Raw genomic sequence first — 18753 nt, 5'->3', positions numbered from 1 at the left:
CTAAATCATTACGTAATAAAAGTTGACATTTGATTTTGATGAGATTTCTCACAATAGAAATTAAAATTGTATCTATTAAAGTAAAAATTAAATGGTTATAGAATTTAAATTGACCAAGACTAAATGATACTTATATGAAAAATATATGGACCAACAATGTTTTTTAACCTACTCCATCATTCTCCCATCGAGTTAGCGGTTGGGTTTTGATGGGTCGGTTAAAATAGGGTGATCCCAAATACCTACAGACTGCGTTAACTATTCCCTTATTGAATGTATTGAATACGAATACAAGATATTCATATTCTCTAAGTATTTGCTTAATTATCACATTTTTTACTATACGACATTTTCTCCCTCTATCAATACATGTTTTTAATGATAGTAGAATATTAATCAGTTTAATGATGGTGTAGTTTTAAGATTATAAACTATTTTGAAAGTTATAGTTTACTTCTCCAAATATTTATGCGAGGATTAATAATTAGGTTTGTATTTTTTATATATATATATATAATTCAGATTTAATGGAAAAGAAAAAGTCTCGTTTAAATTTGCAAATGAAATATTGGTAGTTAAAATTGGGTGTTTTTAAATTGTTGTGTATATTTTATTTTGTTTGTTTGTTTTTTAGAATGCCAATGAAATATTGGTTAGTTTTATTTTCGAACTTAATGAAATCTGGTTTTTAGATTTTATATTTTTTAAATCGCCACGTAATCATTGTCTGATATAGATATTTTGGTCAAAATAATTATCAAATAATAATTCAAAAAACCATTTTGCCAGTTTTCTAATTTTGAAACTATTTTTCTATTTTTAAAATTATTCTCTCAAATTTGTTATTTTTGTTCTCGACTCAAATTCGAATACAAATAAAGAATAATCATGAAAATAGTAGAAGTCGGGATCATTTTGAATTATAGCAAAACACATGTATGTCACGTGAGCACAATTTCTTAAGTTCTAAAATATTCTGATCACCTCTTTTAATTGTAGTGTAATTAATTTTGCATCTTTATTAGTAAGACTATAATAATTAATTGTTCAACTATATATCCCAACAAAGATGATCATTAGGATAATTTAATTTGCCATAAATCTCAAGATTTAATAGTTGTTTTGGATTTTCAAATCAGATTTAATAGTTGTTCAATTTTCAATCATACATATCAACTAATTTTCAAATCTTGTTTTGAAATTTAAAATATCATATTATTAATTATCCTAACTGAGATATGTTGTTTGTATTATTACTTCTAATAATCTTAACCAATATTCACAAGTTTTAAATGCTTTTTAACCTTATATTTATTATCCTTTTGTTTCAAACATAAAATATTATAATACAAAGTGTAGCTCTAGCTTTCTTTGAGTTGAAAGCTTTCTTGTTATGGTTGTTCAATGATTAAGTGTTAACCACTATATAGGTAGGAAACATAGCCTTTTAGTAATGTGCAACAATTTTCAAGTCTCTATAATTTGAACAACAACCCCATTCGTCCTCCTCAAGTCAAACGCTTGGCTAGAAGACCTAGGAAAAAGAGAATCCTGTCTTGCTTAGATAATAGGAAAATAGTATTCGTTGTGATAGTAGGGGTGATTGTGTAAAAGTCCAATACCCGGTTGTTCAATGAATTGCAGGCATTTATGGATAGTTTTATTTGTTTCAAGTACTTATAAAATTTGTTATTTGTTTAATACATATTAATTTTCCATATATTGTTACTACATTGTATATATTGTTTCTCATACATTTACAGTTTTAGTTACACTGTGATTTTTATAAAATACATGTTAATTTTTCTATCTATTATTACTATACTTTATAGGTTGTTTCCACACATTTACAATTTTAGTTACACTCTAAGTATCACTCCTCAATGTTTTCACATCCCTTTGTTACAACATAATCATATATAACTATGTAATAAAACATTACTTTTTAAACTTTGTTTTGTCATGCTCTCCATGTTTCTATTTTAGTGAAGGATTAAATAATAACACTTGTTTTTTTTGTTTTTTTGTTATGAAATTTATGAATAGAGTTTTTTTTCCCCTTAATGGTTAATGTTTTTGTTCATTCACTCATTAATGATGTGCATGTTTAGATTGTATTTATAAAAACGTTTTCTAGATTTCAACTATATATAGTTATTTGTCAAATTAGATTGTTTAATTTAATTATCAATTTTGACTAACCGTTATTTATCAAATTCAAATTAACTTTTTATCAATATATGAGAAGGACTAGATATGTAAATAAAATTACCCACGTTAGTTCATTTCATTGATAGAATAATTAAAAGGAAACAGAACGTGGCGTCCCAATTTTGCAGGTAATTTTAAATTAATTATCTCACATATTTAGATTATATTCTAGATATTTTTGCCAAAAAAATAATTTTGGAAATTTGAATTATAAGTTATAAAAGATTCGATAATTTGGTTTATATTTAGTTGGGAGATTTGGGAGTTTAAACTTGTTTTGTTGGAAGATTAGGAATTTAAAGGGAAAAGGAAAATGACAAAATAATAATAAAATAAAAAGAAAAAAAAAACCCTAAATCCCTATATCAGCCCCCAAACGAAATGGAAAATTTATTCGGATGACCCATTTTTTAGGTCCAAAATGTCAAATGGCTCATTTTTAAAAAATAATGTAAATTGACCCTTTGCTGATATCATCGCCATACCAAATTACATAAATTGCCCTCACAAGTGCCTCACGTTATAAGTCACGCCCCCATCTGGTTAAACACTATCGCTCAATTTTCACGACTAAAGTTCTCAAATCAATAATACCTAAACATAATACAATGGTGATTTCTTTAAATCGAAACTTCATTTCATTTTCGACAGTGTTTTATTAAACGAAGTTTTTTCGAATGGAGATTTTCAAGACGAGGCTTTTTTATAAGGGTGTTTCATTATTTTGAGTTTGTTTCATTATTTTTGCTGTGTTATTTCTGGAAATGTAGTATTACGAAATTTTGTATTGGGAGAGAGAGCACGAGAGATAGAACGAGAGTGAGAAAGAGCAAGAGTAAGAGAGGGAGTGAGATTAAGAGAGAGCGAGATTAAGAAAGAGAACGATATTAAGAGAGAGCTAGAGTACACTTTAATTGCTTATACAACTTAATGATAAATGTTCTCTTACTTTGTATGATGACAATAAAGTGTCTACTTATTCGATATGAATGTGAAATTGGGATGAGATTGAAAGTTCTTATATCGGGGGATAATTATCATTGTGTTTGTTACATTGAAGTATGAAGAACTTAAATCTCATGTTTACGAGGTTACAAATGTTAGTTCTTCATAATTTGATCTTATAATAAGAGTTAAAGATAAGCTTGAATATGAGGCTCCCCCCACAATACACAATGAATGATGATGATGTTTGCTTCCTTCTTTTTTGAGAAGAGCTTAGTAGACTTCAGTTATCTATAACGCTAAAATCAAATCAGGACAAAAATATTAGAATAGGGTTTGGAAATGTGAGTTATGATGATATGATTGTGGACACACAATACGAGGAATCATATTAGTTTCATCGGGAAGAGGATCATATTCCATTGTCTACCAACACTGTACCATCAACATTATCACTAGACAGTGACCGCACTAATCTAGTAAGATTGAATTCAGAATTGGGCAGTACTTCAGTTTTTGGTAATGAGAGATCATCTAGACTTGATTATATAGATTGTGGTCATCCAGAGCAACATTATGGTCCTTCAGTGGATGTTAGTAAGCAACCAACAGGATTAAATGAAATGGATCATGATCATAGAGATGTGTGTTGTGTTGGGGTTGTTGCCCTAAAGTCTTGTGTCCTATAGTTTGTAAACTGTTTGTACAAACACTTATGTTGTATAATATATGATATTTACTTCACATATTGTTTTTTGCTCAGTTGTATGTTTTATTTGATTTATCACAAACCAATAAACATAAAATCCCTGGTTATCTGTATGTAACTTAAGTATGTATGTGACATACAGGTGGATCATATCCTGAATGATAACCAAAATGGTCTGTAGTATATGGATATAGGAGGGAAACCTTATCCTGGTAACGTCATGGATGCGGCCCACTTTATGGAATGGTCACAAGTGTTGTGACTTGTCACAGATGGTCTGATCCTGATCATTTAGGGGACATGCGAGCGGGGGCATCCTATACAAAGAGTTTGTATAAGACCTAACCACAAAGTGTTAATGTCTCGTTATATAACACCGTTCATAACTGAGACTTCACTTTACTAGGTGATCATAGGTAACATGACCTCAATCCTGAATGAGTTGGGAACTCTTGCCATTGAGAGCGATCCTTTGATTTGTATGGGTGCATGGCCAGGTTACCGATTCAAACCTACCATTTTGGGGATTCGTCTGATTTGGGAACTGGGAACTCAGCTATACAAAATGAAATTCACTCATTCCCTGAGGCAGGGGTAAGTAGATAGATAGCTCCCTTAAGGGCTGATTCCAGGACTTGAACAATATGGCGCCACAAACTTTTTATTGGCTCGATAGGTGTTCACACATAGTTGGACTATGTTGTATTGTTCATTAGAGAAATCATTGGTACTTAAGGAGTGAGGTGTAACTACAGAGGCTAAACAGTAAAATGACCCAGCTGTACTTACGAGCATCTGTGAAGGGTCATCGTACTCATGATTGGTTATATCCGATGGACACATAAATATATCTAGGGTAAGAAGAGTTCAGCTATTGGTCTTTAGTAAAATGTCTGGCAGTTAACGGATGGTGGATCTCATGGCTAAAAAGTTTAGTTAATTATTCACGGACTATTAGAGCTTCGAGCCACGAGTCCACTAGGTCCCATGGGTAGCTTGGATAAAGTCGAGAATCAGTGTTTGGGTCAGTTTGAAATGTTCAAATTGACAAGAGGAAGTTCGATTATATATGATATAGTTGGACTAGTTAATTATATATGATATAATTGACTAAATGTATCAGATACATTATTTTGGAGGAAATTAGATATAAATATGATTTTATATAAAGTGGAGGAGAAGTTACTATAGTAGATATGTGATATCAAACTATAGGGTAAAAATATAATATGATTATATTAATTAATTATAAATTGGTTAATTATATAATAATTGGCTGAAAACCTCTCATAGGTCGTGCATTAGTGGAAGAATCCGAAGTTGGTTGTTGTAACCGAAGAATAAAATGAAAATTTGTTTCATTTTGCAAAAAGGTTAAAAAAATTCGCAATCGGTGTGAAAACATAACGATCACCTAGTTCGAGAGCCTATATGATAGTTTCTCATTATCTAAGCGATCGCACACCAGTGCCTAAACGATCACTTAGCTTTCCTGAATGATCGCATAGTGTGCCGTGATTTCTAAACGATCGTCTACTTTTCATTAAAAAATTTCTTAGTAAAACCTACATGATCGTATAGCTTCTTCTAAACGATAAGCACTCTTGCTATACGATAGCTCTTTCTCTCCCACTTACTTATCGTCTACACGATTTGTCTTTTCTCCAACCTCTACCAAATTCACCAAAGACCACACTTTAGATTCTCACTCTGAGAATACCAAGGGCTTCAACTGGTGGTGTCGTCCCTGTTGTTCACTTGTTCGTGACTGTTCGTGTAGACGATCGTGCTGCTGCAGCCGACTGGTTTGCTGGGCGATAAGATTCGCGTAGAGGTTCTTCCGCTACTTCTGAGTTCGACATTTGAAGAGATTCTTCAACTGGTATAAGAACTTTCCCTCCCTTTTTTTTAGTGTTCGAAGCATGCCCTTAATTGGTGTTAATTTGCATAACTGTTTGTTGGAATGTATGTGTTATATTTTGGTCACGATGAAATCGGAAAGATCCGAACGCGCTCATGGATGCTCTTCGTTAAGAGTTCCTTCGCGTTGTTCTACAGCAGCTTCAGTAGTTCCACTATATGTGTCTTTAAGTCATATGGGAGAGTTGATCATACTTGGTACCTCTTCATATGGGACAGAGGACGTTAAAGTTGGTCAACTATTTTTCAGTAAAAAAAAAAACTTTAAAATGCAATTATCTATTTTGTCCATCAATAAAAATTTTGAATTTAAGGTCATGAAGTCAACCAAATATTTGTTCACTGTTAAATGTATTGGGGAGACTTGTAAGTAAAACCTTCGTGCAATGAAAATGGAAGGGTCTGATATATTCAAGATTACAAAGTACTGAAGTTCGCACACATGTTCCATCGGAATTATGAATCATGACCGTAGACAAGCAACTACTATGGTTGTTGGTCAGTTGATTAAAGATAAGTTTATAGGAATAAGACATATTTATAAACCTTGTCATATCGTCAAGGATATGAGGAGAGATTATGGCGTGAATATAAGTTATGATAAAGCGTGGCGATGCAAGGAAAGTCGCATATGATCTCACTAGAGGTACTCTAGAATACTCATACTCTATACTACATGCTCATGGGGAAGCGTTAAAAATAGACAATCTGGGTACAGTATTTGAGATCGAACTTGAAGATGAGGTACATTTCAAGTATATGTTTATGGCATTAGGGCCTTGTATTAGAGGTTTCACAAGCTATTGGCCTATGATAATTGTTGATGGGTCGCACTTGAAAGGAAAGTACAAATGGACCATGTTGGTTGCGGTTTTCAGATGGGTACAATCAATTATACCCACTAACATATGCAATAGTGGACAATGAAACCGACCGATCATGGAAATGGTTTATGTCAAACTTGAAATGCAGTATCGGAGAACCCGATAATCTGGTGTTTGTGTCTAATCGGATGGTATCTATCAGCGATGCTATTCGAGCATTTTTTTTCCACGACATTTCATGGATTGTGCATGTGGCATATAGAACATAATCTTATTACAAACTTTAAGGATAGTACAGTTGTTGGGATATTTAAAGATGTCGTAAGGGCATTTCGCATGACAGAATTCCAAACATAATGGGACGAACTTCGTAGTTTTCGAGACGGTGCTATCATGAAATATCTGGAAGACATCGGTCTTCAAAGGTAGGCACGGGTTTACCAAATAGAACGAAGATATGACAACATGACGTCCAACAGTGCAGAGTGTTTTAATTCGTTAACTAAAAAGTATTGGTTATTGCCCATAGTATGCTTGGTTGAACATGTTAGAGAAATGTTCCAATCGTGGTTTTACAAATGGAGAAATTACTGGGCATCTCGAATGACATTGTACTCTGACTACTATGAAACCCGATTGATAAGTGAGGTCGATAAGGGCAGACGATATCGGGTTGATCCTATTAATTATTATCGGGTCCATGTGTGAGATAATCAATTGGACGATATTGTGAATCTTCACATGAAGGAATGCACGTGTAAGAAATTTGACTCACTTGGTATCCCATGTTTGCATGCAATTGTGGCCGCCAAGGAATAAAACATACCCATTCAGAGTAATTGCAGTCGATTTTATACAGTACTCTCTAATGACTGCATATGTGCAGAGCCTATAAATCCATTCGGGCATATATCTGAATGGAAGAGAGCTCCTGGACATTAAGAAAAGACTATCCTTCCTTCAAAGTTTATGGCACATGTCAGGCGACGAAGAATGAGAAGAATACCATCAAGAGGAGAATTTTGCAAACAAATGAAATGTGGTCGGTGTGGGAATTAAGGGCATAACCACCAAATGTGCGAACCCTCACAACCGTGCAACGTACTAAAAATACCAGAAACCATGACTCAAATACCTTTCATCTAGTTTAGTTGATAACTAACTTTATCTTGTAACAATCTGTTGGTATGTGTTATAAATACTATGATCAGGTCCCAGATAAGAGTTTTTCATACTTTCTATTTTTCCTGTAAACAAAAACAATCTGTAAGCAATCTTCAAATGAGAAAGAAAGTGAATCTTTTTGCAAATCATGAAAACACAATCTTGTTATCAAATCATATTGATTTCAGAGTATCGAATTGAATCGCGTATTGATTTTCTTCTATCGAGTAGCGTCGAGTCAGAAGTTTTTCATCTTTAAGTTACTTCGAGTAAAGATTAATATCGAACAAAGAACAAAAGCTCGTTGAGTATAGAAGGAAATTTCCATCGAGTATTGAGCAGAAACTTATCGAGTATCTAGCGTTGAGAATTTAACAGAGCATTACAGAGCCTTTTCTTTACAATATCGCTCTCTCAATCTCTATAAGTGCTGCTCTCCCTAAAAGTCTCGCTCTATAAATATCATTCTCTCTCAAAGTCTCGCTCTGTCTCAAAATCTCATTTTCAAAATCTCGCTCTATCAATATTTGAACTTTGAACCTTGAGCTTTTATATAATGTTTTATATTCAATTGATATAATGAAAAGAGCAATAGCTCAATTATACATGTTTTGATAAAATGTATAATATTGAACTTTGATAAAATTGTTATATACATGTTTTACATACATAAAAAAATACATGTTTTATACACATAAAAAATACAAAGTGTTTGCCCATAATTGACATGCTAACTGCATCCTATATTCACTCATTTTCTTCTGAGTGATTATGGACGGAGCACCAGTCACCAAATGTTCTAGTAATTTTATTGCAAAAATGCCATAATCAGCGACTCGTGTTGTATTCATCGTTCATAGATCACGAGATTTTCCAACAGGATGTGGATAGGTTTGGCTTTGAACGATCCACGTCACAATAGTGAAGTAGGGATGGTACTGTGACAACCAATAGCTCCAACCAAGTCCCCAACTTTGTCATTGGTGTGTATGATGGAAGTGAATCGAACACGTATATATGGCCTCTATTAATGTCCATTGCAAGGACCATCCAATGCTCACTGATATTCATTTTCGTATACACGAAATCCACATCTGCCCATTTGACATCGAATTTACCGATGGCGAAGTCCTTATATGTGTCTTCATCCTCCCATACTAGGGCAGCCTCTAGGCTCGTCTTATTCTTTATTCATTTAAATACCCCACCACAAGCATTAAGGTGACTATACCAAATAAAATGAGAAGTTAACTAACGAAATATACCATAGTAAAATGACCATGCACAACAAAATATATCAAACTTTACCGTTACATCAATTGGCAAGATAGTGAACTTGTGCATGCACTTGTCAGGTCGGGTATAAATTTTTTCTTTCATAAAATGAAATAAAGTATTTATGGCATGTACAAAAATTACTATGTCAATCAAAGTACAAGATATCCAACTATAAAAAAGTCAAAACTAGGAAACTTACATCACACTCGACCCACAAACTTGGTTCATTCAATTCATTGAAAAATTGCTTCGATAGTGGCTTAAAGGAATTCTCTCGAACCTCGTTATCGATATTCTCATCTGAGATCCAGCTCATCATTTATGTAAAGAAATCAAGTGGAACGTCATATGCTACATTGTATCCGACAATCGCTCTGAATAGTGACGTAGCCACACCCGAGAAAGGATACTTAACTTTTTCAAACGGAAGGTGTACCCTAGAATCCACACTTTTCTTCTTTACTTGAGTTAGAGGTGTATATTTATGAGCGGAGATCTCTATGAGCGGAAGCAAGATTTTTCCAAGTCCATTGTGAAAGAATAAAGGCATTCACAAACATACAGAACAGTTATGCATCATGGAACAAATTACAACATGTTTTCTCAATCAAATACAATGGGAAATGAAAGATATATTCTTGAAGAACTCTTTTTATGTCTCGTGATCAATGGTCCAACAATATCTCGCTCTCATGAGCACTTGTCCAACAATGTCTCATTGTCATCACAATCACCTAGCTAACACGAACAATTTGACCCACAAAAAGCAACCCCTCGAAACTACCACTCGACAACCTTGGTATGCTCGAAGTCAAAATCTAGGAGGTGTGAGCTCTGTGTGAATTTGGTAAAGGGAAGGAGGAAGAAAACAATCGAACTACACGATCAAGTAAGTGGGAGAAAGGATCTGTCTATCGCATAGACTGAAAATACTTGATTGTTTAGTAAATCTCTCTTTCGTGAGAATCGTATAGTTGATCGTTTAGTCTCTTGCTCAATCGCTTACACGATCGCTTAGTCTCTCACTAGATTGTTTAGTACATCTCGCTCTACACGATCGTTGAGTAAATCTCGCTCTACACGATCATTTAGTCTCTCACTATACACGATCATTTAGTCTCTCGCTAGAGGGCTATCGTGTAATCTCTCGTGAGTAAACGATTAGTAATTTACTAATGAAGCGATCTTTTTGTAAAATGAAAACACTTTTCATTTCATTCTTCAGTTATCAAAAACTGAACAAAACCTCCCACTTTATGCACGGTTAAAGGAGAAACCAAATAACCACTCACAATTATCATATAACTGTTTTATTATTATAAATAAATATAATAACCAACTTATCATATTATATTTATAACCTCCCACTTTTTGGACTGTGCTTCCTCATATGATCCTACTTCAGGAAGGTAGCGTTCGTTGACAAAAACACTTTGTTTTCCTTAGGATCATAAAAGCAACCCCCTCGTGTACCTTTAGGATAGCCTACTAATAGGCACAACCTCGAACATGGTTCTAGTTTCTTAGGATTAGCCTCAAGCACATGTGCTGGGCAACCCCAAATATGGAAGTGACATAAACTAGCTTTACGCCTGTTCCACAACTCCAAAGGTGTTCTGACAACACTCTTGGAAGGAACAAAATTAAGGATATAAACCACAGTTTTCACTACAAAACCCTAAAACAAGTTCAGTAAGGAAGCGTAATTCATCATCGACTGAACCATGTCCAATAGGGTTCTGTTTCTTCTCTTTGATACACCATTTTACTGAGTTGTACCAAGTGTTAAGAGATGGGAAATAGTTCCATTTTCTATCATATAGTTCTTGAACTCAGAATCCAAAAACTCTCCACCCCGATCTGATTGAAGTGTTTTAGTCCGTTTATCCAATGCGTTTTCAGCGTCAGCCTTGAACTCTTCGAACTTTTCAAAGAATTTTGACTTTTGTTGCATCAAATAAATATAACCATACTGGGAATAATCATCAATTAAAGTGATGAAATACTCATAGTCTCCCCTGGCTCACACATTCATCGGACCACAGAGGTCTGAATGCACTAACTTTAGAGATTCTTTGGCTCGATAACCTTTTCCAGTAAAAGGTTTTTTGGTCATCTTGCCTTCTAGGCATGACTCGCACATAGGTAAAGAATTTTCTTCTAACTCGCTTAGAAGTCCATTCTTCACTAACCTCTCAATCCTATTGAGCTTGATTTGCCCTAATCGAAGGTGCCAAAGTTGGACATTCTCCTTAGGAGAAATCTTAAGTCATTTATTTTGAGTTACGACAGTTTCAAACATCTCTATATTATGGAGGGAATTTGTTGCTAACGGCTTTAGCACATACGATTTATTTTCCAGTTTTGCTGAATAAATCTCAACACCATCTCTTAGAATAAACACTTTATTCACTAAAAAGTTGAGAGTATATTTACATTCAATTAGACACTTTACATAAATTAAGTCCCGTTTTAACTCTGGAACAACATAGACATCATGATAAATTTATTTTGTAAAGTCAACTGGAGCCCTCCCACTACCACAATTAAGACAACGTGATCGGTGCCTACTTGCATCGTCATCTTACCATCCTCAAGCTGCCACCAGGATCTAATCCCCTGAAAAGAAAAACAAACATGATTAGTGGCCTAGCATTAATAATCTAGGCAGAATCATCATTCTTCACTAAACAAGTTTCCAAAACCAGTAAATCATATTTACATTGTTTTGCCTTGGCCTTACCTTACCCTTCTTTTTCTCCTTTAACTAGCAGAGATAGTTCCGCTTCCAGTGCCTATCCTAATTGAAATGGAAACATTTTCCTTTTTCAACCGGCGCTGGTCGTCTACCCTGCTGTGTGACAGATTGTGGGTTAGCAGGTGTCTTCCCCTTCCCCTTACCACCTTTCTTCTTCTTCCACTTATAAGTGTTAGAAGTATAAGGTGCAGACTTTATTCCTGAGGTCGAACCCCGATGGAACTTATTTGATGATGAAACAACATTTGCCTCACCAACCTTATTCTTCTAACTTTTCAGCAAGGATTTGAATGTTTGCAACTCGTTGAGGAGAGTCGTAAGGGTATAATCAACTTTGTTCAGCACAACATTGTTGACAAAGTGTTGGAAGCTTTTTGGCAATGAGTGCAAAATTATGCTAACCTAGGACAACGCGGGATCCATTCTTCTCCGCCACATTGAAGTGGACCATCATGTTCAAAACGTGTTCTCGAACAGATGTAACCTCTTTCATTTTGGAATTGAAAATGAATTTCAAAGATTCATGCTTGAGTTGTCCATGCGCCAAGACCGTAGGCTCACGCTTCTTGGCCAAAACATCGTTCAGACTGGCTAAGATACAAGCTTAGGCCTTCTCGTTCGCTCGTGTCCATTTCTCATATGCCTCCTGAACATTTTGAGCGACATTCTCGAGTCGGAATAGGAGGACATTCCTCCGTACGGACAAACCTAAGGTCATCGATGATCAGTATGGTATTTATTGTGTTTCTCCAACTAGCGTAGTTTTCGCCAGTCAATTTATTGGTATTTAATAGAGCTAATGTAGCTGTAGCTATTTTAAAGTTGCTGAAAGACATGAACAAACTTAATAATTCTATGCATTAGCACTTTTAACACTAATTTTAGTTTTAGCAAAATAGTTCCTATGTACCCTAAGTGAAAAGACATCTATTTTGCAATGATGCCCCAGCGAGGCAAGACAAAAGCCACTGATGGGGTGATCAAGTGCCCCTTCACTGAGATGAGACGTTTTCAACCATTAGACAGAAACAACTCTTGTAACTGACTCTAACAGTCACCATTTTTCGGTCAAGAACTGTTAAGCTTTAACAATTTCACGTAAGTGTAGCCTCTCATTTTAGGCTCTAAAGTCCTACCCTAACACGCCCACCATAGGGAAAGGGCATATTAGGATAAGAGATTGTAGCGACCTTATCCTATACAGGAGATCAAATAAAGAGTCGTGCAAAACTTCCATCTTTTAGGGGACTTCCAGGGTGCCTCAAGGTCGAGGATAGATCTCGCGGTGTGAATATTAGAGAGAAACGTAAAGAGGTTTAAGTGAAGTATCGTGTACCCCAAGTATCTCACACTGAATGTTCTACCTAGGGATTCATTAACTTAGATAATCTGACTACTGATTTTATCTAAGTGTGAGTTTAATTTGCTAAAAAACAACTTTTGTCTTTGATAATTAAACAAGTTCGAATAAAGTCCCATTAAACACTTTAACGGACTATCATCAAATTTGCATGCATGCAACAAATCTATCTAATTCACCTTTCCAGATAGGTTCCCAGGTAGGGGTGTTCCATTTCCGTCGGCTTAAATACCCCAGCCTAGACAGAACCTGCTTTAAACCCGTTTTAGACAAAAGGTCCCTTATAGATAGATTTGGTACATATTTAATCTTCTATTAGTCAATTTAATCCTATTAAACTGATTAAAAGATCAAACCTTAGGTTTCTAATCTCATTAGAACCGTGATCTTAGGTCTATCTCCATCAAATTTTAAAATTATTTTAAAACACGATTCAAGCCTAAGTTTGCATGGATGTCTTTCTTATTGATTTTAGTTTTAATTTCCATTATAACACTTATAAATGGAAACAACCAAAATCATTCACATTGCTAAGCTAGACTAGGTATTTATAACTTATAAATTTAACCTATGTGTCATGATTCATGCAATGTCCATTCATTACTATATATAACTCTTATATAGAGAAGTAGTGAACTTAGCATACATGCTTCCATACACCCTTATATTGTAACACTTATAATATAAAGATGATGCATGAATATGCTTAATGCACTCATAAATATAACTCTTATATTATATGATGCATGAGTATGCTCTTAAGTAATTTAATCACAAACTACTATATCATAACTCTTACAATATAGAGATGATGCACGACTAATGCATAACCTATGGTTGGATTTAAAAACTATATGACATATAATAAAAACATACATCTCATGTATATTCACCAAAATTAATGGATCGGGATGATTAGCCTGAAAAATCGAAAATAAATCTATCTATTACATTAAACCATTGAGCAAACCGGTTCAACAAGCGAACCGGGTCTTGAACCGCCCGGGCGAAGCCTTCTTTGTGATCGTCTAGCAAAGTTGGTCGAGTAACCACGATCGTGTAGCAATTATCGAGTGCCTTTGACTATGCGAGGAATCATGAAGGCCACTCAATCTTGCAACGCACCAAGTTTAAGCGCAAGTCTAAACAATCGTGTAGACGACTACTATGCTATGAAGCATGATCGTCTAGACGATGGAAGAACAAGCGCTAAGTAACATTTACCGAACGATCGTGTAACCAGTGATTATGTGATGAAGCATGCTAGCCTACACGATCGTTTAATGCGTGCGCGTACTATACAACGAGTGTCCTATACTTAACTATCGTTTACCCCCATCGTTTACATGATCTTACCAACTCTTGGTTTTCTTATTCCTCGAAGTAATTTGCATCTCCATGCCTTGAAGCTTTATCACGAGTGACTCGAACAGACTCAAACACTTTGAATTACAGACTCGATAGTAAGTTAATATGCCAAAAAACATAGGGGCCTTTACAATCAATTCCAAATGTAAAAGAATTCATTAACCAAAGGCAATCATCCCAAAAATCCCATTAATCCACATCCACAGATAGATTTAACAATTAAACATAATGTAGACATGCTTAAAACCCACCATGAAAGTAAATACAATTCAATACTATAATGGATTTAGAATATCATAATCTGGCTCTAATACCAATTGAAGAAAATCTCAAAAGAGATCTCCATGAGCAGAAGCAAGATCTTTCCAAGTCTATTGTGAAAGAATAAAGGCATTCACAAACATACAAAACAATTATACATCATAGAACAAATTATAGCATGCTTTCATAATCAAATACAAAAGGAAATGAGAGACAAACGCTTGAAGAACTCTTCTCATGGAATTATCTCGCTTTCGTGATCAATGGTCTAGCAATATCTCGCTCTCGTGAGCATTTTTCCAGCAATATCTCGTTGTCGTCACAATCACCTAGCCAACATGAACAGTCTGATCCACGAACAGTAACCCCGCGACACTACCACTCGACAACCTTGGTATTCTTTGAGTGAGAATCTAGGAGGTGTGGGCTCTGTGTGAATTTGGTAGAGGGAAAGGAGGAAGAAAATGATCGAACTACATGATCAAGTAAGTGTGAGATAGGATCTATCTATCGCATAGACTGAAAATACTTGACTGTTTAGTAAATCTCGCCTCGTGAGAATCGTATAGCCAATCGCTTAGTCTCTCGCTCAATCACTTACAAGATCGCTTAGTCTTTCGCTAGATCGTTTACACGATCATTTAGTTAATCTCGCTCTACACGATCATTTAGTAAATCTCGCTTTACACAATCGTTTAGTCTATCACTAGAGGGCTATCATGTAGTCTCTCGTGGGTAAATGATTAGTAATTTACTAATGAAATGGTCTATTTGTAAAATGAAAACACATTTCATTTTATTCTTTAGTTATCAAAAACTGAACAAAACATCCCACTTCATGCATGGTTAAAGGAGAAATCAAATAACCACCCACAATTATCATATGATTGTTTTATTATTATAAATAAATATAATAACCAACTTATCATATTATATTTATAACCTATAGTTTTAATATCACATCATATGTAATATTTAAACCATAGTTCTTTTCTCCTTTATTTAATATAAATCATATTTATTTCAAATTCCTCTAATTAATGTATCTTATACATCAAATCAATTATATCACATATAGGTACTTTTGGAACATCAATAGGCATCAAAGCAAAGAAAACAGAGAGAATGAATTATTCTAGCTAACTTTGATGCAAATTCTCTCTTGTTAATTTGAATACTTTAAACTAACCCAAAACTGATTCTCAACTTGAAACCATTGAGCTACTAAGGGGATCTTATGGACCTATAGCTTGAAGAATCCACCATTCGTTAACTGTCGGGCACTCTACTAAAGACTGACGTATGACAGCTGCACTCTTCTCACTACAGATATATTTCTGTGTCCATTGGATATAACCAATCAACAGTACGATAACCTTCACAAATCACTCGTAAGTACAGCTGGGCCAATTTACCGTTTTGTCCCTGTAGTCACATCTAACTCCTTAACTACCACTGATTCCTCTAATGAATAATACATCATAGTCCTACTATGAGTGAACACCTCTCGGGCCATGAGAAAGTGTGTGGCGTCACATCATTCAAGACCCGGAATCGGCCCTTAAGGGAGCAATCTATCTACTTACCCTTGCTTCAAGGAATGAGTGAATTCCATTTTGTGTAGTTGAGTTCCTAGCTCCTTAATCAGACGAATCCTCAAAGTGGTAGGTTTGAGTAGGCAATCTGACCACTCGCACCCATGCAAATCAAAAGATCGCCCTCATAGGCAGGAGTTCCCAACTCACTTAGGATTAAGGCCATGTTACCTATGACCATTATAGTGAAATGAAAGTTTCTGTCATGAACGACGTTATATAACGAGACTAAGCATTTCGTGGTCCGGTCTTATAGAAACTTCTTTGTATAGGACATCCCCGCTCGCATGTCTCCACATGAATGATTAGGATCAGACCATCTGTAGCACTTTACAATACTTGTAACATCTACAAAGCGGGCTGTATCCGTAGTGTCACCAAGATAAGGTTTCTCTCCTTTATCCATATACTACAGACTATTTAGGTTATCACTTAAGGCATGATCCACTTGTTGAAGGAACTCTTATTCAAGAGTACCTTCGAGCGGAAGTGGATCTTTCCAATTCATTGTGACATAATTACCGTATATAGATTTAAAACATACTAATATGCATTCATAATGTTAAAGAGATCAAGAGATCATAACAGATGAAGATTTATTCTTCACATCGAGTCTGAAACCCAACCTTCTACCTCAAACAATCATCACTTGAACAAAATAAAATGGAAAAGACACCACCACTCAGAGCCTTAAATATTCTTGGAGTGAGAATCCAAAGCGTGGGCTTTGTTCGGATTTGGTAGAGGGAAGGAGGAAGAGAGACCGTACACAACGATCAAGTAAGTGGGAGATGAGATCGTCTATCGCATAGACAAGATGCTTGATTGTTTAGGTAAAGTATACGATCATGTAGGAAAAAGTAAACAAGTATACGATCATGTAGGAAAAAGTAAACGATCGTGTAGGAAAAGGGTGAGCGATCATCCAAACGATCGCATAGGAAAAACTAAGCGATCGTTTAGTAAATATCGGGAGCTAAATGATCGCTTAGGAAAAAGTAAACGATCGTTTAGTTAATAGTGCGCAATAGTGTAATCGGTAAGCGATCTCTTAGCAATATCATATATGTAAGCGATCGTGCAGTCACTATCGTATAGACACTGATTTTTTAAACGATGACACAATCTTTTTCACAATTTCTGCACCTTTGTTCTTACCACACCGTCAAATATTTATAATGCACTTATCCGTTATTAAGAACAGAATAGACAATGGATGTGATATTATCATATTCATAACATACAAATTAATATCATATATTAATTATAATATTTTCCTCTACTAGATATAAATCATATTTATATCCAATTTCCTCCAAATTAGTGTATCCCATACATAAAGTTAATTATATCATATTTAATTAACTTGTTCAATTATATCATATATAATCGAACTCCCTCTTGTTAATTTGAACATTTCAAACTGACCCAAAAATTGACTCTTAACTTGAATCCAAGCTACCAAGGGGACCTTAGAGACCTATGGCTCGAAGCTCCAATGGTATGTGAATAGCTGACTAAACTCTTTAGTCATGATATCCACCATCCGTTAACTACCAGACATTCCATTAAAGACCAACAGTTGAACTCTTCTTGCCATAGATATATTTCTATGTCCATTGGATATAATTAATCATCAGTGTGATGACCCTTTACAGATGCTCGTAATTACAACATGCCAATTTACCGTTTTGCCACTATAATTATATCTTTCTCATTAAGTACCATTGATCTCTCTAATGAACAATACAACATAGCCTTACTATGTGTGAACACCTCTCGGGCCATGAGAAGGTGCGTGGCGCCACATCGTACAAGTCCCGGGATTAGCCCTTAAAAGAGCAATCTATCTACTTACTCTTACTTTGGGAAAGGAGTGAACTCCATCTTGTGAAACTGAGTTCCCAGCTCCCAAATCAGACGAATCCCCAAAATTATAGTTTGAGTCGGCGTTCTGGCCACTCGCACCCATGCAAATCAAAGGACTGCACTCAATGGCAAGAGTTCTCAACTCACTCAGGATTGAGGTCATGTTATCAATGGTCATCCAAGTGAAGTGAAGTCTCAGTCATGAACGGAGTTATATGACAAGACATTACCATTTTGAGGTCAAGTCTTATACAAACTCTTTGTATAGAACACCCCCACTCGCATGTCTACTACACGAATGATCAGGATCAAACCATCTGTGACAAGTCGCAACATTTGTAATAATTCCACAAAACAGGCCGCATCCGTAGTGTTACCAGGATAAGGTTTCCCTCATATATCCATATACTATAGACTATTTTAGTTGTCACTTAAGACATGATCCACTTGTACGTCACTACATACATGCTTAAGTTACATAAAGACAACCC

This window comes from Benincasa hispida, chromosome 2 (genome assembly GCF_009727055.1).
Source record: "Benincasa hispida cultivar B227 chromosome 2, ASM972705v1, whole genome shotgun sequence".
Taxonomy (NCBI): domain Eukaryota; kingdom Viridiplantae; phylum Streptophyta; class Magnoliopsida; order Cucurbitales; family Cucurbitaceae; genus Benincasa; species Benincasa hispida.
The sequence above is the reverse complement of the archived record's forward strand: the minus strand, read 5'-3'. Positions refer to the sequence as shown.